The sequence below is a fragment of the Amblyomma maculatum genome, chromosome 1 (assembly GCF_055883805.1).
Source record: "Amblyomma maculatum isolate TAMU_Amacu chromosome 1, ASM5588380v1, whole genome shotgun sequence".
In the NCBI taxonomy this organism is placed as follows: Eukaryota; Metazoa; Arthropoda; class Arachnida; order Ixodida; family Ixodidae; genus Amblyomma; species Amblyomma maculatum.
Genome location: NC_139344.1, coordinates 190,639,805 through 190,666,646, shown reverse-complemented (window position 1 = coordinate 190,666,646; position 26,842 = coordinate 190,639,805). Strand labels below are relative to the sequence as shown.

The 26,842-nt window shown below is 50.4% G+C and overlaps 1 protein-coding gene across 1 annotated transcript in view; it reads left to right on the top strand.

The window, feature by feature from the left end:
* L (zinc finger protein Lobe) overlaps positions 1–26,842 on the top strand; it is a 172,723-nt gene that overhangs the window by 112,251 nt on the left and 33,630 nt on the right. The window lies entirely within an intron of this gene.

Below are 26,842 nucleotides of genomic sequence, written 5' to 3'. Positions count from 1 at the left end.
CACGGGGCAGCTATCTTGCCCTCCTTGGGAGTGTTGGAGAAGCAGAGTGCAGCAACCGGTCGCGGTTTGTGGTTGTGGTTTGAGTAGAAGGGTGTAGGCATCGCGCTTGCGTCACGTAGTCAGGCGCGGTCGCACGTCCATACCAACAAGGCAGGGGCAGCGAGAAAGGATGGGGGGGAGGGAGTAAAAAAAAAAAACGCCAACATAAAGTACATTAGACGAAATACAACGTATTTCCAGCATTTATCAGAAATATTACCACGGACCGCGTACACGAATCGTACCATGCATCGTGTACACGACTGTCGACATACGAATGCTTTTTATTCCGCTGTACAAATTAAGTAGCGCGAACAACATGGACGAAATTAGCGCCCGTCACGTCCACTTCCATGCTTTCGTCTGTGTTACGTTATTTGTCTGTATTAGGTTAATACATGCCAACTAGCCCACGCCAAGCTTTCTCAGCAACGTAGGAAAATCCTCCTACCGCATTTCGTACGTCGTATTCGACAAAATCATGTCAAGTGTGTATAACTTGTACAATGGGATTGCGATGTTGTGTTTGTCTCGACGGGTAAAAAATGAGGAGATCGCTACCGTGAGCAGGCCGCGCTGCCCAGGCAGTCGTTATTGAGGGCTGTAAACGCAATTAGCCTACCAGCACTAAAAAATATCCATTGTAATCTGCCTGTCAATGATTTCAATGGGTAGGTCTCGAACGCTCATTCCACCAATATTTGCCTATAAGAGCTCTCCATCCTTGTTTCGGTGCTTCGGTTTCCTTTCTACTGCCAATAAGGTCACTGCCCCTGCTACATTGTTTCTTAGTTTGCCTCACTTTACTTGCTGTTCTAATTCAATTTGAACAGTTAAGTCCAGAGTGCCGAAGAAGCGTTGTAGCTTTATTTCATGCAACTTGACAAATCAGCTACGGCCATGGATGAGTACTGTTCATCCCGCTTTTGACGCTGTGGTTATCCTCCTCCGATAAGGGTTCAGATTCAGATAAGTATTACCTGATTGTGCAAGTTGTAGTGATGAAATTTAAAGAGAAGACAATTTTACATCAGACTAGAAGCAGGTATACAAGCTCATGTTCGCCTCGCCCCGGTGGTGCAGTGGTTAGGGCGCTCGACTGCTGTGCCAGAAGATGGCGGGATCGGAGCCCTCCACTACGGTATCTCTCATAGCCACAGCCGCTTTGCGACGGTAAACGCCATAACACCAAACCAAACAAGCTAATGTTCTGCGAATACGCGTTATTTGGTTAAGTATAGTCAACGGCTGCGAAAGCACAAACCGCAACAGAATCACACACGACGCGGTAAAGGCGCATATCGCTTCTCCATTATCCCCCGACGTGCTGCGTTGAACTGGATCTCTCGACGCCCATTTTCCAGTCACAGTGTACCCTAAGTAAATACAAGTGCAACAACTACGGCGGCCCTTGGTCGTTGCGCTCATTCCGATTGCTACGGAGCTCACTCTGATTGTCACGCAGGTTTGGTTTGACAGGTCGACTCCAGCGCACCGCTGCCGCTGTCAGCCCCTCCGTTCAGCATTTTCCTTTTCTTTTTTTTTTTTTTTTTTTTTTTTTTCTGCATGCATGCTTTTCGCTGCGCTACTCCGACGCGCTGCCCAGAAAGACCGCAGAGGCCGAGCGGAGGTCAAATGCTCGCGCGCGTTTATAACGGCGGCGGGCCGCCGCCTGGTCCTCTCTATCTCGTGCAGCAGAAAAGGAAAGAAAATCGCTTAGCCGGCTGCCGTTTCGGTCTTCTCGGAACGAGCCGGACAGTCCACTTGGCGGGGCCCGGCACCTTTCAGGGCGCGCCCGGTCGAGCTGTTTCTTTGTTCTCCCGATGCACCTCGCCTCTGGCGCCGACCGTGCGCTCGCTGATCGCCTGACGGGCTGGCCACAATTTGTCAAAAAGAAGAAGATGGCGCTATACCTGTGACTACTATGGAGCGATCTTTTCAGGCCGTTGGAATTACAGGCCCGCGCCGGTGCGCCGCCGACACCACTTGTCTTCTTCCTTGGAATCTGGCCTTTGTTGCGCGAAGACTGTGCACATCGTGTATACGTGTGCGCCCTTGTTCGAGCGCGAGGGCACAGTGCGACGACGGGGAAGAGTTGACGCGCCGCTGGCTGCGTTGCGACGGCGGCTTCGTTGGTGAACGCTTCACCACGCGGCTGCATGATACCAGGCAAACTTGTTGCAGTAGGCAGAGCAACTAATTATGAAGGACACATGGTAGTTGAATGCATGCCATTCGATGTCACGGGTATATATAGTCCTCTGACGTGCATCCAGTCGACGTTTGTTTTCAATAAAACATTTACCTTAGTAATACAACGTACCTGACTCACGCCGAGAGGAAGAGCCCAGAACGCTTCCGTAACAACTTACTTCATGCGTAAATACTTATTACCGCGTAAAAGCTGATTCGTTGTGCGGAAACACAGTGCAGCACAAATTCGGGGCAATATGTATACTCGTTTCATCGCTTACCCTCAGCCAAGAAGCCAGGAGATTCTTCGAGCTCTAAGTAGCCTGCAGGCACCGAGCATGTAAAGGTGGGGGAATGACGGGCTGATTATGACAAACATGAAGGAATCCAACAGTCAAGGAAAGCATATGGGAAGGTTTCTTTTTTTTTTTTTTTTCATGGAGCTTATCACTGGAAAATTAATAGTCTAGTCACTTTATGACTCACATATAAAGTAGAAGAAGAGAAAATGCCGTGGGTGTGATCAGAACCCACGACCTCCGACAGCGCATGAGCGCAGTTACACCATTCGCTGCTCTCTCAGTCGTCAAAACTGCTATCAGGCGGCCTTTTGCATTTTTCGTTTCATCTCGGGCAGGCCAGCAGTGAGACCGGCGTACGCAGTCGGGTCCGGCTTGCGCAAACGCGGCGATTCCGCGCCTCCCGTGGGTGTCCAAGGTGCGACGCTGGTCGCCAGCATATCCCCCGCGGAAGTCTCCCCGGGGAGCCGCCCTCCGCATGTGTGCGCCTGCGGCGTTATCCGCCGCCGCTACTTTCCGATGCAAGGGCCAATCCATCTTCGACAGGGCCAGACAATGCAACACCTCGCGCTGTGGACGCGCGCGACTGTGGCGACCCGGCAGACTAGCTCGCGCCATGATGCCGGCAGGCGCCACATGGCCGATAGGGCCTCTCTGCTGGACCGCCCTCGAGCCGCTGCTGTGGTCTTGGACGCCACCGTCGCCACATGGTGAGTGCATTCAGCCACGCACCGAGTCCCCTTGGTCAAGCCGACCTTGTGCCGACTTCATCAGGGAGCTCGCGAGTACGCACACAGCGCCCCGAGAAGCCGAAGTGTCGAGGCGCAGCTGCTTGCTGAATACCGCACTTCACCTGGCAAGGTGGGAACCACGACCAGCGTGGTTCGCAGGCCCACGCATATATGTTGCACTTACATATGGGTGACGGGCTGCTTTTGTTTTTTTTTTTCTTCCTAGCTGCCACCTTCATTTCAGTTTGTTTTGAGATGCTTTAATCTTCCAAACCTCCTGCCAAGTAAGTGCGCTGAAGCAGGGAAAGGGCTTTTCACTTGAGAGACGCAGTACCGATCATTGGATGAAGCTTGAAAAAGCAAGCGAAATTTCGGAGGCTATGAGCAGCTTCGTGGGCAATATTCTGTCCGGCTTGTGAAGAAAAATTGGTAAAAATTGCCATGTTTCTTTTTATTTTACGATTTTATTTGTTTTTTTTTTTAATTTGTATGCCAAAATCAGAAACATAAAAACTGCAAACCGCTACAGTGTTTAAAGCAAAGCAAATGACTAAAAGGAATTGTCCTTATTATGCCACTATTTCATTGATAAGACTTTTGCATGAGTCTCATAACCTACTCATCTTTCGCGAACATTACAATTTAAGATGCCAATTTGTGCACTTTGGAAACGGCCTGAAGCATATGGTTTGAGTTTTCCATTGGTGGACAGCTACGCAGCAGTTGAAAACAAAATATTTTGAGTGAGAAAGTTAACAACAATTAGCAGCCGTTTTATAACGACCCTGAAGCCCGGATCCCAAATTTGGTACCATCTATCGCTACTTTTCAGAAGCGACCGATCTGATGTCAGTCGAAGCAGTGATTGCGTAATGAGAGCAGTTCGGCTCAGCGATTCCGCATCCATTTGTACACGAACATCGACGTACCATTTGTTGGAAATGCTCATTCGAACGGCGTGGTGAGCAGTAAGACTTTGAAACAGACGGTACCAAGGGTCAGGCTAGTTAATTCCCACTTAAGTAGTAACACGGCGGCACCTGCAATTATTTTGGTAGTTTATTGCTGCCTCACATATAGCTTCCACTGCCTTTTTACTGTCGCAGAACTGACTGTACTACGGCCCTATAGCTATACAACGGCCCGCATGCTGCATTTAGTTCAGCAAGTTGTTATAAAACGGCTATACAGAAACCATTGTCCGCTCTACGGCTTTGCTGAGGACGTAGTAAAAGCTTTCATTGCTTGCCTGACCAGTAATTAGCGTGCATGTTATCCGACAGGAGAGCATAACGATTCGGGGAACACTTAAGCTACTACGCCTTAAGAGTGTAATGTGATAACGGCATGTCGTCCTCTTTAATTACGCACACAACCATTAGCATATACTAGCAATACATACCCTCCACGTGAAATACCATTCGGTGTACATATAAATCCCACCTTGTTCTCACGACGTGCAATCATTACTTGCATGACCTATGGACTCGCGCATGCAATGGGTTCGAGTCCCGCCTGAAACCTGAAAATTTTCTATAGGTGAAAATAATTACCTTCAGCCTAATAATTTGAAACAGGCGGCAACCTTGAATTCGCACTTCATGTCATGATTCAATCACTTTTTTCCACTCGTGACCTTACGTTTCACGTGAGAGTTGTGAGGTGTTTAAGATATCTCTGTGATGTTATAACCCTGTCGACTGATCGACTAATTAAGATTTGTGCAACACGGCGGCGGGAGCTTAACATTTTATGTATGCACCCAATGCCTGTCAACATAGTGACGAAGCCAGAAATATTTTTCGTGGGTCAAAACAAAAAGGAAAAAAAAAAGGCGGACAGGATGTGTGGATGCTGCGCTCTAAAAATATTTTAACACAGAACCCCCCACACGCACGCACACACGCACACGTGCTGCACACACACACACACACACACACACACACACACACACACACACACACACACACACACACACACACACACACACACACACCCACACACACACACACACACACACACACACACACACACACACACACACACACACACACACACACACACACACACACACACACACACACACACACACACACACACACACACACACACACACACACACACACACACACACACACACACACACACACACACACACACACACACACACACACACACACACACTGGCTACGCCTCTGTCTGAACCATATCGTTTTTATAAACCATAACAATGCAGCTCGAATGAATGCTTCGCAAGCGAATGAGTTGAAGCCCGTCATTCCGCTATGAAATACTAGTTCGGGCGAGAATTGCACCACTTGTCGCCTTATTATTTTTTGAGGACTTACAACGAAAAAAAAAAAAAAAAAAGCATCCACCGGCGCAGAGATAACGCTCGTTTTCTGGATGACGCTATCTGCGAGTGCGTGATATTATGCAGGAGTCCAATAAGGTATCTTCGGAACCGTCCAAGACCCAGCGTAATGACCATGCCATCGTAGTTTTGTTTCTAAATGCCGCTTCTTCGCCAGTTGAGGACGCACCTGGCCATTAAACGAGGCAAGCACTAGACTGTCTCATTGGCTTCGAAACATTTGGCACGCCTTCAGGCAGCCGCCTCCTTTCTGTGACTGTAAGGCCACCCCTGCCCATAACTCTGAGTCGGTTATTATGCCCGAGCGGCGCCCGGTGTCGAGAGCGGTGACAGCGTTCGCTTTTATAGTAGCAACGCGAATGTGTGCGAATATTAGGCGAGCTGCGAGTGCTCGCTATATCTGGCAGCAGTGGCAGCGGCTTAAGGCGCCCATCAAATTCGCAACGGCGCAACGCAAGCAGCTGCCGGCAGACCGCGCGCGCTCGAGCGGTTCCCGCGGGCACTCGCGTTTTGTATGCGTCGCGCATCTGGACGGCTCGCTCGCGCGCGCGCTTGCTCTGTCGGCGCTGGTGCGGTTGACGCGGATGCGCCGTGGTCTGGAGGCGTCCAGCGCGGGCAGGTGGACGCGACGGCACCTCGGAGGCGAGCGGGGGCAGCTGGATGCCCTTAATGAAAAGGGATTCGCCGATTATGCCGGCCGGCTCGTTTCTTTTCGGGATGCGAACCTGTGCCCTGCTCGTCGGAACTGCCCGTCGCACCGGATGCTTGCAGCGCTGGCACGTGCCGCTGGCAGGTGCGCTCGTTTCGGCGCGCTTCCTCTGCCAGCGCTCATCCGCTGCGCGTCTCCGCTGCTGACGCTAAGTTCTGCGACCAGAAGCGTCTGCCTGCAAGGGTTTCGCCTCGATTAACACACCGCTGGGGTGGCCGCCCTTCTGAGCAACACACTTGTTTCTGCCACGCTAACGCTGCAGGAGACGCCAAAGGCGTTGGCGGAACCGGTAACCTGACATGGCGTGCTTGAAGTGGGGTTCGCATTGTGGACACTTTTCTCGATGATTTCGCGAACTGTCGGGAAACGCGACTTGATTGGTTGGTTGTTTGATTTATTGAACAAGGATTTTAGGAAAACAGTCCTCAGTTGTTGTTGTTTGAATAGGACGACAGCGCCATGCACACCATGCACGTCTGACAGCGCGGAGTTGCGCACTCGATTTTCCACTTCATCGTGGGCATTCCTCGCTGGAGTGGGGACATTTAACGGCGCTTTGGCTGCACAAGTCCCGATATGAACACAAGCAATATCTATACTGTTCATGCGGCAGTGCCATGTACTAACACGCTAACTTGCAATTAAAAATCACGTTTGTTTCAAATTTTGTAACTCCCTGATTGCTCTTTGTAGGGTGCAATTCCTTCGGGGATCCAATTAATATTTAATTGTTGATCAATAGTAATTCGCTACATTAAAAACAAATATGGGCTGTAATCAGTGGTATAACTTCGATAACCTGAACTCGGTGGCAAATATCGACATAGCACGGAATCCCCTGGCAACAGCGGTAGACCTGCGGAGAAGCCCTGCCCGCTTGAATGTCTGCACATGCCACATGCCTAGCCCTATTGACTACTTCGGTGCTGTGGGTTTCGCAAGGAAACGTATAGAAAAAATGCCGATGAAAACTTCGAAAAGCGAGTGCAGATGAAGTGTACAACAGACTGCGCAGACAAAGAAAGCCGCACCAACTCATTCCGGTATGCGTACATTTTGTGCTATTGTAAAATAAAGGAGCAACTGGCGTAAAAGCAATCGAATAATTCTCTCTGACTGCAATTTCAGCTGAAGTAGTCATAACTTTAATCATTTGCTTGAATTCTGAAACACCACACTAGATTGTGCAGCGCACACTAGAAAACGTTAGTATGCTGTCTAAATGTATATATATATATATATATATATATATATATATATATATATATATATATATATATATATATATATATATATATATATAATACCTCAAAGAACCCACGAGTTCGGAGTTATCGCAATTAACAGAAAGATTGGTCATCCCTTTCCATTTTGGCACTTACTACTACTTACTATATACAGCGGGGAACTGAATGAACTACGCGCGAAAATGAGGTCCTGGTTATAGGTATACGCCTGCGTCCTTTGGTAAACCAGCATATAGGTCCGGAGAGGCCGATTTCACCGAGCTGTTAGCGGCTGGCGATCGGTCGGCGTCTTGGCTATTGTATCTGGCCATCGTACGAACTACAGCCAGTCACAAGCAGCTATCAGGTGAGCTTCCGAAACACTGTAGAGCTTTAGCGAGGCAGAGTGCATCTGTCCTCATGTATTTGCCAGAACGGTGCACTGAGGTGAGGACTCTCGAGTTTAGACTCAGTTTTGCTCCTTCAAGTGTCCGAGCGCGAAAGTCCAAGAACTGAATGCATGGTCATCGTGAAAGAGGTCTTCGGCGAACGCTTGGGCAGTGAGTGGCTGTGTTGTGGCAGCCCTAGAGAAGCGCGTCTCTCAGTGCACCCGTCAATAAAGATTTTTTTTTTTTACTACTGCTGGGACGGCGCGGTGCGCACGCGGGCGCCAAGCCCAAGGAGAGCGGGCGCCAGGGGCGCTCTCACACGCGAGCGCGTCTTCCCATGCGCTGGCGGGCCTTGGCCGCGGCGGAGTTTTCGGCATTCCGGGGCGTCCAGCGCCACATTGTGAAACACTGTACGACCCATCTCCGCCGAAGAACTCCCCCGGCCGAGCGACAATCGACGCTTTACATGACAAAAGGCGAGGACGCCTCGGACGCCGCAGCGAGGCATCACCCGGACATCTTCACCACAAAGGCAGCCCAAGACAATCGTGGGCATTATCGACGACCCTTCGATGATTATCGATCGCACTCGTTAGCTGAGAGGCAGGCAGGTGGCAGGGGGTTACGGCGCGCTGCCCACCGCCGTTATTGTGGCCATATTTTAACGAGTTTCTGCGTATAATGCTATTTGGCCAGGTGGCGCGCGCGAATCGGCGCGCTTTGTCTGGGAGACGTCGCCTATTCTCCTTGGGTTCGCCCGCTTTATCTTTGGCGGCTGGTGCGTGGTCGTTGGCTGGGGCCAATTATCGCGGGGGCTTGTCCGGCCGTCGCCGCTTCTCACGCTCCGTCGGAGGACACAAATTTCGGGCGCAGGCAATCGCCATGGACGACCGACCGTTTTCGGAGCTGTCTCTCGAAACGATGAGCGCCGCTGGGTCCGCCCGGGCCGATAACGAGCCCGCCGCCACCCCTGCTCGCTTTGAATTCCGCTTTGTCCGGACGGGGCTATCTTTCGGCGGTGTGTTCGCGCACTGCTTGTCCCGGTCGTTGCTGTCGCTTTCGGGGGCCCTTCCAGTCGAACTCATCCGCCCATCGATGCCCCTGCGAACGCTGCTTACCTCGTTCGTTGTGCGCGCGGCCGTCGTTGAGGGCGCTTTCGCAGTCCCATTCCGGAAAATTAAACGGTGCCAGGCTATTCAAACTTGTTTCACATGCTTACTCCGTCGAACAACACAACCGGCCATTTCTGCTGGCCTTGCGTTTGTGCTTTCCTTCAAGAAGGAAGCTGCAGACCAGCTACAAACGGAACGGTTGCGGACAAGCGCCTCGGGATCTGCTGGGACAGTTGAAGATTGGTGCAGGATACCCTTGCTCTACGGGCAACGAAGCTGGCTTGAGAGACCGGTCTACACAGCGTCGACAACTGATTTGCATTGCCTCAGAAAGGCCTTTCCATCCAAGCGCGGGCCAAGTTGAGAGGACCCGTGCGCGGGCGCGGCTGAGGACGCAGAGTGCCCCCGAAAGACGACGCGCGCCGCCGAAACAATCGCCGCGGGTTCGCACTGATGCCGGCCCCGCGAGCAACGCGGCTGGCCGCCTGTCAATCAGGGCGTCGTGTAGCGCGGGTGCTGCCCGGGTGGCGTTGCAGCAGCCGCCGCCGTCGTGTTTGCACTCTAAATGGGCCCCTCTCATTGGCTTCGAAGATACCGAACAACGTAAGGCGGTGTACAAGACGTGCGTGCGGCAAGACAACTCTTCATTCGCCGGCATGTTGTCGCAGGGCCCTCCATGTGACCCTCGGGGGTTAGGGAAGCCATACAGCCCACCTCTAGCTCAAGGCGAGCTCGCAAAGCGCCTAACTGTCCGGAGTGTATCAGTGCTTCTGTTTGCTTTCTACTTTTTTTGCAATAAAGTTTTTGTCTTATAATATATATATATATATATATATATATATATATATATATATATATATATATATATATATATATATATATATATATATATATATATATATACCTTCATTTATATTTTAACCTACTCTGTCCTTTCTTCCTGTCTCTCACCTTTTTGATTTCCTCTATCGCTTCCATATCCCTTTATTTTGCGCTGCCACAGTTCAAGTGCTTCTGATATTAGATAGCAGATACCGGGGCTGGCAAACATCTTTTCCTTCTGTTTCTTTTTTTTTTTTCATATTATAAATAACCACTCACTACTACTACACTATTGTCTCGGCTTGTCGCGGTTACTCCGGCCTTAGCATCAGCGGCCTGCAGCCTCCGTACCTGACGGAGGCCATGCAGCCTCAACTGAACATTTATTATGGTGGTGGAAAGGGTAACGGAGAGGACGAAAACTGAAATTATCGCATTTCCTGTGGGGACAAACTCCTGTGGCAAAACAGCTAAGACAAAAAATCACGAAACGTTTAAATTGAGGCCCACACAACTTAAGCCGAACCGGAAACGCGCAGCGCTATAGGCGAACTATACTCAACACGTTTGCATAAAATCAATATACACCACATAACCCATTTCGCTCTTACGCTGTTTCGCTGTTTACGGCTTGTAAGTTGGCTTTCCTTCATGTGAACAGACGAGTGAAATGCGGCTTCAGCTGCCAGACATTGCGGACGGAGACACACTCGAAAGCAATATTCGTAAAAAATAAAAATATGCCCGCCGTGGTGGCGCTCTGCAGTCATGACATTCGGACGTGGGCTAGCAACCCGGCCGTGGTGGCCACATATCAGTGGAGGCGAAATTAAAAAATAATAATAATAATAAATGCCCGTGTGCTGTACCAAGTCAGCAGAAGTTAAACATCCGCACCTGGTCTAAGCTAATTTCGGAACCCTACACTATGGCGTCTCCCATAGCTGACATGCAGCTTTGGTACATAAAATGCCACGTACCAGACTGTATCGTACCGCATACCACGCCTTCCGATAGAGTCCGGAGAGAAGAACCGATAGCTTAGCCTCGAGTGGGGATGAGTATTTGGAAAATATTTATGCTTAACTGACGGGCCTCAAGACTTTCCGCGATAGAAAAGCTCAAAGAAGCAACGAATGCAGGCATTTGAAGCAGTGCGTCTTAGAAATATGGCACCATGCATGAGAATTTGCATGTTTCCGCAGTATGAACGCGTTATCTAGTTAACTTCAATTATTCCAATAATTAGCAGTATTGAGTAAACATTGCCAATACGATTTTCAGGTAGACAATAGTGAAGAGTAAGGTTAACAGGCTTGATGTAATCAGAAGGGTTCTGTCAACTTGGGGTGGCGACGCTGCAACTTGTCTGAAAATTTGTTTTCCATGCAAAACAATCCGAATTATGTGAGAGAGACACGTACGAAGTCGTGTGTCTCTTAATCGAAGCTTACAGTCACAGGGAAGAACTTCAGCCAAACCCTCTAATGACCTCACACGCATGATTGCCCTTTTCTTGGTTTTGGTCGCAGGCGCATTGCATGCCTGCTGCGTGTTATGATGTCATGGCGACATCATTACCGCAACATGACGTGCCATCCTTCGTACAGTAAACGCCAACTACGGTTATTCGAAGACCGGCTAATTCTCTCACATTGCAGCGAGGAACGATTCACAAACGTCACAGCGCGCGGCTGCAATTTTGTTCTTCGTGAAGCAGAATAGCTTCCGCGTGTGTCCAATAAGCTTGTTGCCGCTTGTTCCGGTCTGCATCGCTGATGCCGCAGGATGGACAGCAAAATGGCGCCCTTGACTTCAAGTGAATACCGCAGATAAGTTAAAGGTTCAAGGTAAACCTTGCCCAGCGAGTGCAGCAGTTGTTTTGAGGGCTCAGCATTCTGCCTATGACTGTTCACACCTTCGCATTTCTCCGCGAGGGTTTCGCTTTTTCTGTTTTACGGCTTGTAAGCTGACTTTCCTCCCCGTGAGCAGACCAATGAAATGCGACTTCGTCTGCCAGACATTACGGGCGGAGAACAAGCGCTCTGGCACTCTGGGCGATCACCTGTAGCTAGCCCAGCACGACCGGATATCTATAGCGTGCGACATTCCTCGGGCTTCCGCGTCTAGCGCCCTCCCTTCACACCCTGGCTTGCTTCGGGTCGCGGTCCAGCAGCAGCGCGGCGAGTCTCGCTTGGCTCGTTCTTGACGAAACGCGTCTCATCGATGCGGAGCCGAGAAAGAGGCAGGAGCGCGACGGCATAGCGCACCTTGCGCATGGCCGCGTGTCCAGGTGTACACAGCCGCTGGCCGGCAGGGGATCTCCTTCTTGCAATTTAGCGGCGTAAATGGCTGTGTCCCGTCAGCCCGAGATGCCCGGGACTGCTGGTTAAACCTCCCTCGAGAGCTCCGATCGAGCGCAGCTTCCGTTCGTTCCATGCCGCTTGATTGCGATCGCGCCCAAGCGTGCATGCGGGGCCCACCGCACTGATCTCGGCGCACCTCTTTTCTTTGCTGCACTGGTTGCGCTAGCTGTGCCGAGTGGGCCTGCTCGATCGCCAAGCGCTGTCTCGTGATCGGTTCGTTGTTCGGGGATCGCTAAAACCCGCTCTCGACGACATACAGGCGCTCTTGTCTCTGGATGGGTGATTGCAGACTTGGTTGCTATTTACCTACACAAGCTACCGTCGATGCTTGTTTCCGATTAAAAATGTTTTGGCTGATATATATATATATAGTACCTCATTCTGCAGTGAGGATTGTGCGTTAGTTCGTTCGCGCAAGCACTAACTTTTTTTGCAAGCAGATCCAACGCTGCTTGTTTTGCAGCTCCCGCCATCATACCAGCTGAAAATGTTTGTATGTCTCACAAGCAAAACAACAACAAATGGGTGATACACTATGGAAGCAATAAGAACTACATGCAGGAAGCAAAAAAGGTAACATTGAAAGCAAGGTCGATAAGAAGCGTGTCTTTATTGGCATGAACTACATTTGCGGCACATTCCGCGAAAATGCACTCACTTCTTGATTGTGCTGCAGCTTCGCGAGGAGGGCTCAGTGGTTGTAACGGTTGGCTGCCTAATGCACGCTCGCGGGGTTATAACCCGGCAGTGATGACCGCACTTTAGTGTGGGCAGAATGCAGGAACGTCCGTTTATTTGTATTTCGGTGCCTGCTAAAAGGCCAAGTGGCTTAAATTAATACTCTGCGTGGCTTCATCACGACATGCTTCATAGTCCACGATGTTCTGCGTAACAAATAAAGTGCGGAGGCTTAACACTACTTAAAGCTGGTTATAACATGCGAAAGTGAACGCCACGGCTGCTCAGTGGCTGAGACGCTCGACTACTAAACCCGAGTACCCGGCTTCGTACACAATAGGTTCGAATCCACTCCGATTTTTTTTTTTTTTTTTTATAGTGTGAAAGCACTACACGCGCACCAGCTAAATCACATTTGCTCCATATATTCGATGCGTTACATTCTGATGCATGCAGTCACGATGCGAATCCTAGTTCGTCAGGCAGATTATTTTGTGTATAGAAGAAGCAACGGAAGGTTCGGAAAATGCACCGAAATGGTTCCTGTGCACATGACTTCCTATTAGTGCACACAAGACAACCACTGGTGCATGATATTCATTGGGTAACATATGAAACAGAACCAAGGACGGATTTATGGGTGACCCTCTGAAGGTGTGCTTGGGATGGGGGCATTTGGACAATGTATTTTGGAAGATTTTTTTTTTTTTTACGCGTTAGCGTTAAAGGATGCGTTCGCTGCCGGCGTCGGGGCTGTCGTCGTTGTGAGCGAAAGATGATAGGCATGGATCAGGTGACCTGTGTGTGTGTGTGTGTGTGTGTGTGTGTGTGTGTGTGTGTGTGTGTGTGTGTGTGTGTGTGTGTGTGTGTGTGTGTGTGTGTGTGTGTGTGTGTGTGTGTGTGTGTGTGTGTGTGTGTGTGTGTGTGTGTGTGTGTGTGTGTGTGTGTGTGTGTGTGTGTGTGTGTGTGTGTGTGTGTGTGTGTGTGTGTGTGTGTGTGTGTGTGTGTGTGTGTGTGTGTGTGTGTGTGTGTGTGTGTGTGTGTGTGTGTGTGTGTGTTGCATTGGCTGTTTGGGGATGGATGTCAGAATTAACCGAGGTACGAGTTCTGGCCAATCAAAAGCCGCGATCTTACGAACGACGTGCTCTCTGACTCTGGCCCAGAAGGTGATTTGAACCCCTCTATATCGTTTCATCAGTCGTATTAAGAAACCCATTCCTCGCGCGAGATCGGTCTTTGAAAGGCTGGCGCTCTAGTGGTTAATCACCCGTCGCAAGAGTGTGCGGGTCCACCTCCTTCGTCTCATCCCGCGACATTTAACCACAAAATCATAAGCACTTCACGCTGCCTGCGATGCATGCTATTTCGGGAGAGGGATGGTCAGTAGGACACGTTCCTCCCCTTGCGCGTTGCCGCGGTAGCCTCAACTGCTGCCCTCGCGTAGGGCTATTCAAGCACAACTCCGGCTTTTGTCGATGCTTCCGCGTATGTACTTCTCACAGCACCCGTAGAAAGTGCAGCTTCGGGTGCGTGCACTGCGCCCTCCGCACGGGACCCTTCTGACGTCATGGGCGAGCCATGTTTCTAGCGACTGCTGTTCTTCGCGGCGGCAATACACCATCGTGAATTGGTGACTGCGGGGGAGGCGACCGCTGAGACCGGCTGGTGACGCATGTCGGCCGCTCCTTCGGAGGCGGGTCCGGGGTGCCGAACAAGGAGTCGAGGCACTCGGGCGCGCAACAATGGCCCGACGACGGCTCCCTCCGGAGGCTCGCCCTAACAGGGCAACTGTCATCGAGCCCCCGCGCCCGGGACGCTCCCCGTTTTTAAATGGGACGTAATGAATGTCCAATTCGCTGGAAGGCCCGCGTCTCGGAGAATGGGTCGCCGGCTGCGGCCTGAACAGCGGCCACGACTACAGGGGCTGCAGCTGGACGGCCGACCGTTGCGGCGACCGCCCCCAATCGAAAGGTCAATGGGGCCTGCGCCGCCACAGCCCGGGCAGCGCGCGCGCCGCGGGGGGCTCGTGCAACTGCTTTGTGGCGCCACGGGATTGAGACGTTCCGGGGCGAGCCTAACGGGCCGCCCCCTGGCTGACCGCTCACGTGGGAACCTGCGTGGTGTCAGCTGTTGAGGGAGCGCACATGCCGCTCGGCGCCGACCCATATCGCACCCGCGTCTCCTCTGTTCACGGAGCACGTTAATGTGAACGTCATATTCCGGGGACACAAGTTGCAGTAAACTCCGGCATAGCCCAGAAGAAGCTGCGCTAAGTAACTCAGTGGTGCAATGACAGCGCATGACTATGGTCCTTCAAGCAGAATGAAGAACATGAAACTAATGCTTTGCACTGCGGCAAGGGTATGATGCGAAGCCAGGTGTTGAGTAAAGGAATACATTTATGTGGGACCGCAGATCGGAACCTTGAGAGTGGAACAGCCATTGAAATACGAATGAGGTGGATCGAGTGCATTGGAATACAAGCGAGGAGCAAACCATGCAGCCTGATTTTTTTCTTTGTTTTGTTTTTGCAAAGATGATACACCATCATTAAATTTAGTGCAGGTCGCCAGATTTTCTGCAGGTCCACTAGCAGAACAGCCTAAGAATGATTGAAAGCTGAGACATATAGATTCCCCACGAAACATATAGCAGTTACAGCTTGCCAGTATTTTTCTACGGGGCAAAATCTGAGTCTAGATTGGAAAGGCATGAAATGAAACTGCGGACATGTGCGAGCTACGGGAATATAAATGATAGGAGTGATATTACAAGAGACGAAGAGCCTGGGAACAAACGCGAAGCAATGGTATCTCACCTGATAGTTGTTTATCCGAACTACCTTACAGAGCGGCTTTTGTATGGGGCATTGAGTCAGGAGAAGTCGTAAAGCAAACAATGAAAAAAAAAAAAAAAAAAGGACAAATGGCGACACATACAAAGGAGCAAAAAGCTATGCAGAAAGAAAAACTGAAATAATCTTTGTTGAAGATCGGAATATCATCCCAAAGTGAAAGTGAATATGGATGCAACTGAGTGGTTCGCAATAAGCTCGACCAACACCCCCTGGCCTAATAGGGTGCCGCCGAGAGTCAGGTGGCCATATGAGATTACGGGTGACTTGAATAGCAGCCTCCGTCCGGCACTGGACGTAGCCAGGCTGAAAGCTCGGAGCTATGCGGTGCCGAAAACAGTTCCACTACGGGTTACCGGTCCAGCTAATGAAATCAGCTTTGTGGTTTGAACTAGTGAACCGCCTTGACATCATTAACGCGAGGCTTGCGTGGCAGAGAGCATCTCAGCAGGCGTTTTGTTTCGTTTGTGGCTCGCGCATTGGCATTCTGCTGGACAAGGCCAGGTACCGTCCCTGAAGACGAAAACATGCGAGTTCACCTTTGTGCCTGCGTTACGTCTGCAAGGTGGCGCGCATGAGCGGACAAATGACGACAGCGGCCGCGGAATGGAGAGCCCGTGGCGTCGCCCCGCGGTGCCGCACGTGTTCGCATTCTGTCGACTGTGCACCCCCGGGTGCCTTGCTCGCACCTGCGCGCGCACCGTAGAATGTCGTCCGGGAGCAAGGGTGGAGCTGCGGGTGTCCCGCCTGCTTCACTACAGAAGGAGCCTCGCCCGGCGGTCCGCCTCGCGACGACGAGCCTCGACGCTGCGGCTGCAGGTCCGCGCATTCTGCGAGCTTCCCAGTGCGGGCGTTGGCCGTGGCGACTGGGAACACGCCCAGAGCGGGAAATAAAAAGCGACGGCGGAGGCGACAGTCGTGAAAGGGCCGCGCTTCATTGAGAGGCCGACCTTGGCTCGGTCGCGGCCCAAATGGAAGGCGGACCAGGAGCGTCGTTCAGCGGCCACCCGGCGTGCTCGCAACCGCCCCCCGCGAGAACAAAACCGGAGCCCGCGCCGGCTCCCGTGAGACGAAGACCTTCATTAAAGTCCGGGGGCTGATGCTGTGCCCGTCCGAGAGCGGTGGACGCTCGAACGCGCTTCTCCGTCCATCTCGGCGTGACGCCTTCGGCTGATGGACCCAGCCGGCGACAAAGGCCTAGCAGCGGCACGCAGCTCCCGCAAACAAGCCGGCACCGCTGGGCCGCCCACTCGTTCTCCCGCTACGCAGTGGCCCCGCGCTCATCCGCCACTTCCCCGGTGCAGTGGACGCTCGTCCCACCCAGGCTATGCTTTCGTCCTCTGGTCAGGCCAAGGCACGCTTAAGGTGCCATTAGCTTCCGTTCGCCATGCTGGGGCTGCGCGCCGAGATTAGCCGGCCATATTCAATTCGAAAGGGGGAGAGATTCACACTGGGAGAGAAGGATCGGTAAATGTTTACAAAAGCGGTCATCTCGTGTTAACTTGATGTATGACCCGACTCATCACTAGTACTGTCTAGGCATAGCGATTGAGGTTGACAGGACCGCCAAGAAAGCTGAGAGAGCTGATCGAAGCTTTTTTTTTTCTTTTTTGTATTGCCACTTTATTCCGTATCACTGCGCTGTAGTTGCATGAGCAAATAGCTTGCTGACAATATGGGAACCTGTAAATATCATGCTTCGTGGCAGGCACACAGCCTTTTCATTAGTGCAACACTAGATCCGAGCTTAGCAGCACTCGAATTCTGTTACGGCTTCATTTCAGCTTGTCACCTTAGGTGGCCTCATTAGGCCGGGCAATGCGCTCTGTGTCCCAACTGCATTCGGTGGATTTCAACCTGCCCATCGCACACGGATATTAACTCGGGACTCTGCACCCCGGGTTCCGAGGGCCGTGATTGATTGGCCAGCGCTGAGCACGGCCGCAGGTGAGAGCCGTGCATATGACGTAAGCAGGAGCAGCCATTGGGGCCCTCCTTCCAGCGGCCGTCATTTGCGCTGCCGGTCATAACTGATGTCGAGCCTGACAATTGGGCGAAGTGGCACGGTGCGCCTCCATTTCTCTCGGCCTCCTTCCGCTTTCTTCCGCTCGCTTATGACTCGGCTCTGTCGAAACTCATTGTCGCGCAACGATCTGCGCGGGCCACTTTCCGGAAGCCGGAACGAGTTCATTCGGCCGGTTGATTATCGGCCGGCCTCTTCAGAGACGCCGCGCTTTCTCAGCGGGACTCATCACCGCAGACGCCAGATGACGCCGGGCCTCCGCTTTAAAGAAAAAAGGGCCAGCGCAGGGCCTTTGCGGGGGGTCCCCGGAGCAACTGGAAGCCGCGTATCGCCCCGCCAGCATCCGGCGGTAGTTAGGAAACAATTTTCTCGTGCCGCTCGGATTGCTTATTTTTGGTCTGCGGGCGGACGCCCGCTTTGTGCGGGTTTCATTCCGGGGGGACCTCTGCAACAAAAGTGCGGGGCGCGGTGGTCCCAGCGCCGCCGACGCGCTGTCATTACGCCGCTGCAGTGCTCCCCAGCGCCCGGTGGATCGGCGCTGATTAGCGATGCGTGTCCCCGGCAGTGCGCGCCCGCGACACCTTACCTCCGCCGCCGCGTGATCAGCGCCATCTTACTCTCCTGAAGCCGCTGAAGACGAGCTTCTCGCAAGTATGGTGACCTTCTGTCGGTCTGTGCGGCGAAACTGCGCCACTTCGAGGGTGAATCGTATTTTTATGACTTTTTGTGACGCCTGTTCACCTCGCCCGTGAGCGCGCTCGGGTCATACGCCTTGAATCTTTCTACAGCAAGGAGTTGCCACCTCATACATTCCAGCGCGCATACTTTATGTCCGCATATTCGCCAGCACTGATCTCTCGTGATACTTTTTCGTGTTTCCCCCTATTCAATGTGCCCTTTTCCCGCAGAGAAACAACTTCACATGACTGCAGCCGGTATTTGAGCGACCGCGTCTCGTAGCTGGGTGCGAGAAGATCAGTGTTCTTGAGTCACAGATAAAACTCTCCGCGCGGTGTTTGGCGTTTTGCTCATTTTCTCGATCCGTCGTTGGCCTTTTTTTCGCCTCGCGGAGCGCCCCATCTCGGCGGACAGCAGCAGTCTCCGTCCCTGGCGGGGCGAGACGGCGGCCGCGTTGTGCAGCTGCGGTGATGAAGCCGTCGTCCGCTGTCAGAGTCGGAGGAGGCCAGCCCCGGCACGAGAGGAGCCCCCACGCAGGCCGTCGCTTAAACAAGAGGAAGTGGCCTCCCTTCCCGCTCAAATTACAACGTCACCTTAGAAATAACTACCTTCCCCGGGCCGGCCGAATACCGCCGCCGACAACCACCGGGGCGTTGGGCTGGGAGGAGGAGGGGGGGGCCCCCGAGAAGCGGCCCGACCACCCAGGATCTCGCGCTCACGCCAGACGATCGCCGTCTCCCATCGTCCAGTGGCCGGACGCACCCGAGCGACGGCATCGCCCCCGGCGGCCCCGCCATCAAAAGGCCCCGCCGGACGGGCGCCCGGCGGCCGCACGCGCGCTGTGTATCTTGCACAGACGCGACGCCCACCGCGTCATGACCCGCGACACTCTGCTGTGGCCGTCGACCACCAAGGAGAGGATCCTGCGCTGCCCCCTTCCCAAAACGATCGCAGCGCTGTGCCTTCGTCGTTGCATGATATGCCGTCCGACAACGCGCCCTTGACCGTATCTGCGCTTCACATGTCGACAGAGCGAGCCGTCGCACCACGCAGGTGCGACACTCGACCGATGGAGATGAAACAAACAGTAAAAGGAACGGCTGATAGTCGAGATAGGCAGAACACGGAAGAGCGCAATTTTCATCGAAGTATGCGCGTTTGCACTCGTGAGAGATGGACAACAACCGCGCTTCTGGCAGCGATTAAGCGACAGAGTATGTGCGGCGAAAAAGAGCCAAATTTCTCCGGACCTTCTGGCCTGATGAACCTTTCCAATTGTTTCATGGTGAAGGACGATTTCCAGCTGGAGTAGTGTTTACTTGGTTGTCACAGGACGTTTCATGCCCATTAAACAGCTGCTCCAAGTGGCAACACTGGCTAAACGTTCGTACATGCAGGCTTTACTACGAGCGGACAAAAAGGGGACCGAGAAGTCTCGCAAGCAACACGCATGTCCCCATCATCCATTCACTTACCCGCAACAGCTCCAGCAGTGCTACGCACCCATTCACTGTCGCGTGATAGAAAGAGCGTTCAGTGGGCCTGCGTTCCTTCAAACGACTCCAGCTGAGAGATGCATGCAAATGACTCTAGTAAGGATAGGGCTGATAGTAGGGACGCCTAGTAAAAGCTGCTGTCAGCGCTTCCCAAAGCCGGCGTGGCTCGGTCAGCGAAGCTCTCGGGGGACACAATGTCCCGTTGGCCGGCCGGAGCTCTCCCTGCAGGTGGGCCCGTCAAAGAGACCATCGCGCCACGAGCCCACCGGCCGCTTTCACCCGCCTTTAAGGTGGAATCGCCCACTCGGAAAACCCGTCCCCGCCGGCCGGTGGACCTCAAAGAGCTATTAAGAGATTTTTTTCCTCCCCGGTGTCTGACCCCGCGCGGCCTGCCATATGCCGCCGCCTCTCAGTCCCGTTGCCCCGTGAAAGGGCACAGTGTATCTGCAGCCGTGTTTACACGTCCTTTGGACTCCCCAGTGAAAACTCGAAGCCGCTTGGCGCTGACAGGGCGCGCTGTCGCGCCAGCGGGCGGCCACAGACGGCGAAAGTGGCGCGCATTGTCGTCGGCCCGCGTCGAGCGCGCGCTGGGCTAAGTGCGGCCTCGAGGCCAGATGATGCGCGCCCCAAGATGACGGAGGGAGGGAGAGCGCGCCCTCCCGGTGGGGGCGCGCCTCCAGTCGTGCCCGCTCCCGCTACGCTCCATAACTCTCTCAGACAATGTGCTCTCCGCAAAAAGCGCCCAGCGTCCCTCGACGACTGGCCCACGCGTTTTCAAATTCCACATAAGACTTGTCTGATAGTGTGGCGTTTTTCTGAGTCTAGCGGTGTCAACTCAGCGCCCCCCCCCCCCCCCCCTCCCTTTTTTTTTTCTCGCCATGACAGAGATATGCTGGCAACGTACTTATCTGCTTGCAACGAATATTTATAAGTTCACTGCTCTAAACACTCAGCCTGTCCCCGGGCAAGTGACGCATATTTATCAACGCTAAGGTTCGAGAAGGAAGGAAAAAATGCTAAGCGCCTCGAACTTGGACAGCACTGCGCGTCACTTGACTTGAACTTTATTAACCGGCAGCAATGCTCATTCGCCGGACTGAGTTCTCTTGATTGAATGCGCAGCTTCAGTATTGGTGTTCCAGGAGCAAAAAAAAAAAAAAAAAAAAAAAAAAAAAAAAAAAAAAAAACAAGACAGAAAAACGCATGTTTTGGTAATTACAATTCTATTAGACTGAGCTCCAATGGACATAGTTACCAAAAATGATCGCATGCAAGCGCTCTCCTTTACTGCACTCGGAGTCTTTTTCGTTAGCGAATGTGATCGTCTGGTGTTGGCGCGACAGCACGTCATGCAAAGTATTTCATGAGAGCCTTCTGTGAATACGACTCAAAATTCGCGAACATGATACCCTAGCAACAATTCCAACTAGGATACCACTGTACACGGGGAAAGCGTGAGCCCTTAACTTAATTAAGCAACCACGTTATCATTTATATTACCGTGCCTGTCTCTCCCCCCCCCCCCCTCCACACACACACACACGCGCGCACACAGTTTATAGAATTTAGAACACGTGAGTGACCGTCGGGACGCTGTGGCTCAACAAACTTTGGTCATCTCGCGTTAGAAGAGGCGCGAAGAAGCCACAGTCTAAGCATGGCTTCGGCGCGGTCAGTGAATGGCGCAAGTACCATGTCACTTTCTCGGTGCACTGCCTGCGCTGCAGTGCTTGACGCTGCTTGCTGCTCCAGCCCACGCGAGTCAGAGACGACCTCTGTCATTGTTGAAGCCATGAAGAAGACTCTTTCGCTTATATGTCAACGAATCGCATTGAAACACTTACCAAATTTATTCGACCGTTTTTTAAGAATTAGCGCGCAGTGCGCGCAGGTGCCTCAATGGCGTCAGTTCTTTTGAAGAAAAGCAATGTTGGGCGCCAGTGCTTGCACGATCACCTAGAGCCAAAAAAAAAAAAAAAAAGACTCTTGGGGAGGAGTGTGGTCCTGTACTTTACTTCAATGCACGGTTCATGATGTTTCCAGTATCCTCGGTCCAATCCGAGCTTTCTACTTCTCAGATTAATTAATAATAATAATAATAATAATAATAATAATAATAATAATAATAATAATAATAATAATAATAATAATAATAATAATAATAATAATAATAATAATAATAATAATAATAATAATAATAATAATAATAATAGTAATAATAATAATAATAATAATAATAATAATAATAATAATAATAATAATAATAATAATAGTAATAATAATAATAATAATAATAATAATAATAATAATAATAATAATAATAATAATAATAATAATAATAATAATAATAATAATAATAATAATATTGTTTCACGTAACTGTCCTAAAATTCCTACTGATGCGAAAAGTGTTCCATAATCAAGCCGTATGCGCGTCGAAGTGCTAGCGCCATGCCTGCTTCGCTCTTTAAACAACGAATAATTATTTGCCTGGACATTCTCGTCATCGAACATCGGCGGTACTATTATCAGTGCCTCGCCAGCGTTCCTGTGCTTTTTGAAAAGGAAACAACCTCGACAGTTTGTAGGCCAAAACGGTCGTCAGCTAATCTCAGCGTGACCAGAAATCGGGGCTTTTCGGTTTTAACAAAACGCTTTATTTATTTACTTTTCTTTTTAGCTCGCGCATGTTTATCGGCGTTTTTCAGTAAAGAGCGGAAAGTACACGGTCTAATAAACAATAACGTATACGATGCCTTGTCGTAGCGACTAGCACACCCTCGAATAGTGACATATTCGAAGAAGGACGGCGATTTCTGACACATGACGTATACGTCAGCTGCATTTGCTGCTTGACTTAACTGAACGCCGATTCCCATGGGCAGCTCAAGACATTCCACTTGCCTGCGGTGCCGAGGTTTGTTGCAGTGCCATGTGCCTTGAATAGGTCAGATTTACAAGCGTCTGTGCGTTCTGCGTCCGAAGCGCTGCGGTGTTTTGACTCGCGCCCACTGGCGTAAGAAATTTTGAGAAGACTTTTCAGCACGAAAAGGCAATTAGCAGCAGCTTCCTGTTGGCGTTTTGTAGCAGGAGCCTAACGCAAAAAAGTGCACATACAGGCCCTGTGCTGAATATTTGGACAGTGCAGAGTTGCAGGCAGTGATCTCAGCCAGGTCTGGGTATTTTATTGCGCCTAAGTTGCTAATTACCAAATACAACGAAGCTCAATGCTCTAATATTAAGATCAGTACAAAATTTTCTATGCAAAAGTTGGGGACAATCTTGATAAATGGCAGTTTTGTAAGAAAAGCATAATATAAAGCTCGCGAGATTCAAAAATTGTCACTTAATTCTATAGGCTCTGCCGCATTGCAACGTTTACACTCTCTAACGCACCCTGATTTAACCCGGTAACCCGAAGCTGCGATGAATACACAAGCCACCAGCGCGAGTATGTACCTCGCCTCGTTCGAATCGGAATGCTGCGGTTGGAGAGCTATACGATGCCCTTGTTCACGACATATGATAGGTAATTTCTTCTAGTTGAACATGGCTGCACCTCTCGCGACGAAACTATGATAGCCGCCGCACATGTGCGGTCATCGCGCCTCAGTCGAAGAGCACCGTCATTTTTTCCCACTCATATGTCTCGGCGTCGCCATATATGTGCATCCACTGGCTGCACTCCCTTCCTCTTCAGGTATTTGCAGCGAAGAGACACAGTTCAGAAGTTTTCCTCGTATAATTCAAATTATTTTGGCGGAAGGCTAGGATGACGCAAGCTTGCGATCACGCGCACAATGTGGTCACTGTATATGCCAACCCGCTGAGAATGCCACATCATAAATTGAAGTGGCTCAGTTTATTAATGGGTCCCCACTTAAATGAACCAGCCTTCCATCCCCTCAAAGTTCCAACCTGCCGCTATTTTACAAATACAAACTCGGCTAGCGTCAGCGCAATCGCGGATAAGGCCAGTGAAATCGCTCTATTATCTGCAGGCATCCGAAACCCGGTTGCGTCTTCACCCTTTCGGAAGCGCATAGGACGCTGTGCAAAAGTCTGATAAGAATCTTGCTCCGTTGATGCAGATTGTTGCGCAGAATACGCGCAGACCACGAAGACTCCAGTAGGCGGTAAATGGCTGGAATGCGAAAAGGGGCGGGTTTGGACGCTGTCAGCCATCTTTTTCGGCACATAAAGATTAAAGCAGTGGTGCCAGAGAAGACTTTGTGGTTTCCTCTGCAGGCCGCATTGCATATCCTTCGAGGATCCGAGCTGGTTGCTGTAATAGTGATATTCGGCGCATCGTTCCCTTAGCTTAATTGAAAACCATATTGTAGCAGCATGTGCAGAATCACTGCAATGGTGCACTTTGGCTCAGTTGACGCAGTATTCCCACCCCTGTATTTACTGTCCTTTATTGAGTAGAATTCACTGCGAGGCTCATTCCATAATTTCAAGTTTCTGCTAAAGAAGAGACGCGAATGCATTTAGAAGAACGCAGGGCGTTTCTGCTTTCTTCTGATGCTTTATGCGAAATGCATTGGTGGTTGTGGGTGTTGGTAAACAATCTTGATGGCAGATATTAATAACACACCAAATCTTACAGCTTTCAGTACTTCCTGCGTAATACGTAGCGAGCAGTATAACCCGCGAAGACTTCTTTTTCGCGAATTGCTGTTACGTGCGGCGCTATTGTAGTGGTGAACTAAATTACCCGAGTCCGTTGTCACTGTGTATATGCAAAACAAAGCCAATCGAGTGGAAGCATTTGGCTACAGGCAGTAGATCGCATTGGTGAACGCGCTTAAAGCGTGCAAGCCGAATATTGTGGCGACCTTCGCAACACTCTTGCGGCATAAAAGCTGTCGCGACATTCTGTGGCTTTCAGACATTTCTCGCCACCTATTTCCTCTCTTTTCTATAACGCGAGTCTTTCCCTTATGGAGGAAACGGAAGAATTTCGGTCAATTCTGTTCGAACTTGGCGCCTGTTGATAAGCTTGTGTCCATGCCTACACAGCTTAATTTATCACAGTATGCAACGTTGTGGCTAGTTGTGACAGCCAAGGTGTGCGCCAATGCGGTCTTTATGTGCGCAGAGCTTTGCAAACTCAACTCCTTCCTGCGCAGCTGCTCAGCTTTACTGATTAGATCTAGAGAACCTCTCTTTCTTCTCGTGTACATAAACTGCGCGTAGCGGCGTGTCCAATTGCCCCTCTGAATTCCGCTTTCGCGTTCTAAATTACCTTGATAACCTTCAATCAAGTACCGAATAGTACTGCCATTTGGGCGATCGTATTGCTGCGAACTCAATACCCTGACCAATCTCGTTTCCTCGTTATTTCTTGCAGTTGAATTATAAGATATATATATATATATATATATATATATATATATATATATATATATATATATGTGTAAGAATAAAGTTCGCTATGGATTAAGGGGTGGGCTTCAGAAAAACAAGAGTTTATATACAGAAATGTGTAATTATACTTCTTAAGCATGCACGCGTTAGTCTGCGAAGCATATATATATATATGCTTCGCAGACTAACGCGTGCATGCTTAAGAAGTATAATTACATATTTAAAAGCGGCCATCGGGTGTGGGCGGCCAAAATTTGGATCGTTAAACATCAGTAGGCCACTTATGCGTGACCAAGCGCAAGCACTCCGAAAGTATTGATGGTGGCACCTCTCGCGCATTAGTGAAACTTATTGTGGTGATCGTGGTGATCCTCAGGGACCATTTTGGGTATTATCAGGGTTTTGTGCTAGAATAAAATTAAGGGATGTCTAAACTGCTAGTAATGTACGGAGGGAACGATTAGAAGTGGTAGCCATTTTTGGTGGTCACCAGTGTAAGAATAAAGTTCGCTATGGATTAAGGGGTGGGCTTCAGAAAAACAAGAGTTTATATACAGAAATCACTGGGCTGCTAGCGTTAACAATCTTTCCCAGGCACTCCAAGTTCACTTCCAATTGAATTATTTGCTGACGACTGCATATATATATATATATATATATATATATATATATATATATATATATATATATATATATATATATATATATATAGTTGTGAACGAACGATGTTAAATCAATTTCTGATTTTCCCAATGATCACTCGCAAATGTTGGCAAGTTGATGTGAAAGATGGGTTGTCGCGATAAAATTCACCGTGACCATAAGTTTCGTGAAAACCATACGTGCTTTTTGTCAGTAATATAATCATTAACTTGGAATTTCTCTGCAGAAATAACAATGGATAAACGCGTTGTATATAAATACGTAGGTGTAATAATATCACCAGAATTCACACAGACGAGACGCGTTGAAAGTACAGTAAGTGCTTTTAAGCATGCAAAAAACGTGAGTTTCCTAAAGCATCCTTTATGAATGCATCTACCCGCATACACCAAGCGAAAAGTAAGAAAAAAAACTTGAGATCATACAACCTTTATCTGCCCATTTCATTTAGGACTTTCATCTATGATTCTTCTTACCGACGTAAAATCACTTGGTGAAATAAGAATGTCCTGATTAGCCTTTCTTCGGTCTGTACTTTTGTCAAACTTGGCATTAAAGATATTACCTCTGCGAAAATTCTATCGGAGCGTCCTGTCATAACCATAACCATACTGCAGCGTACGGCGGGCGGCGTAAGTCATGCTTCAGCTTCATCTGCAGTCGACGATCATCAGGGAGCCTAGCGCGTGCTGGACTTCACGGACGGCGTCCGTGAGCATCGCTACCTGAGACTGTTGCAACGACGCTAGCAGCCGACGCAGTTCTTCCAGAATGATCGCGCGGATAAGAGCCCTCAGGTTACCCTCCTTCTAGGTGTT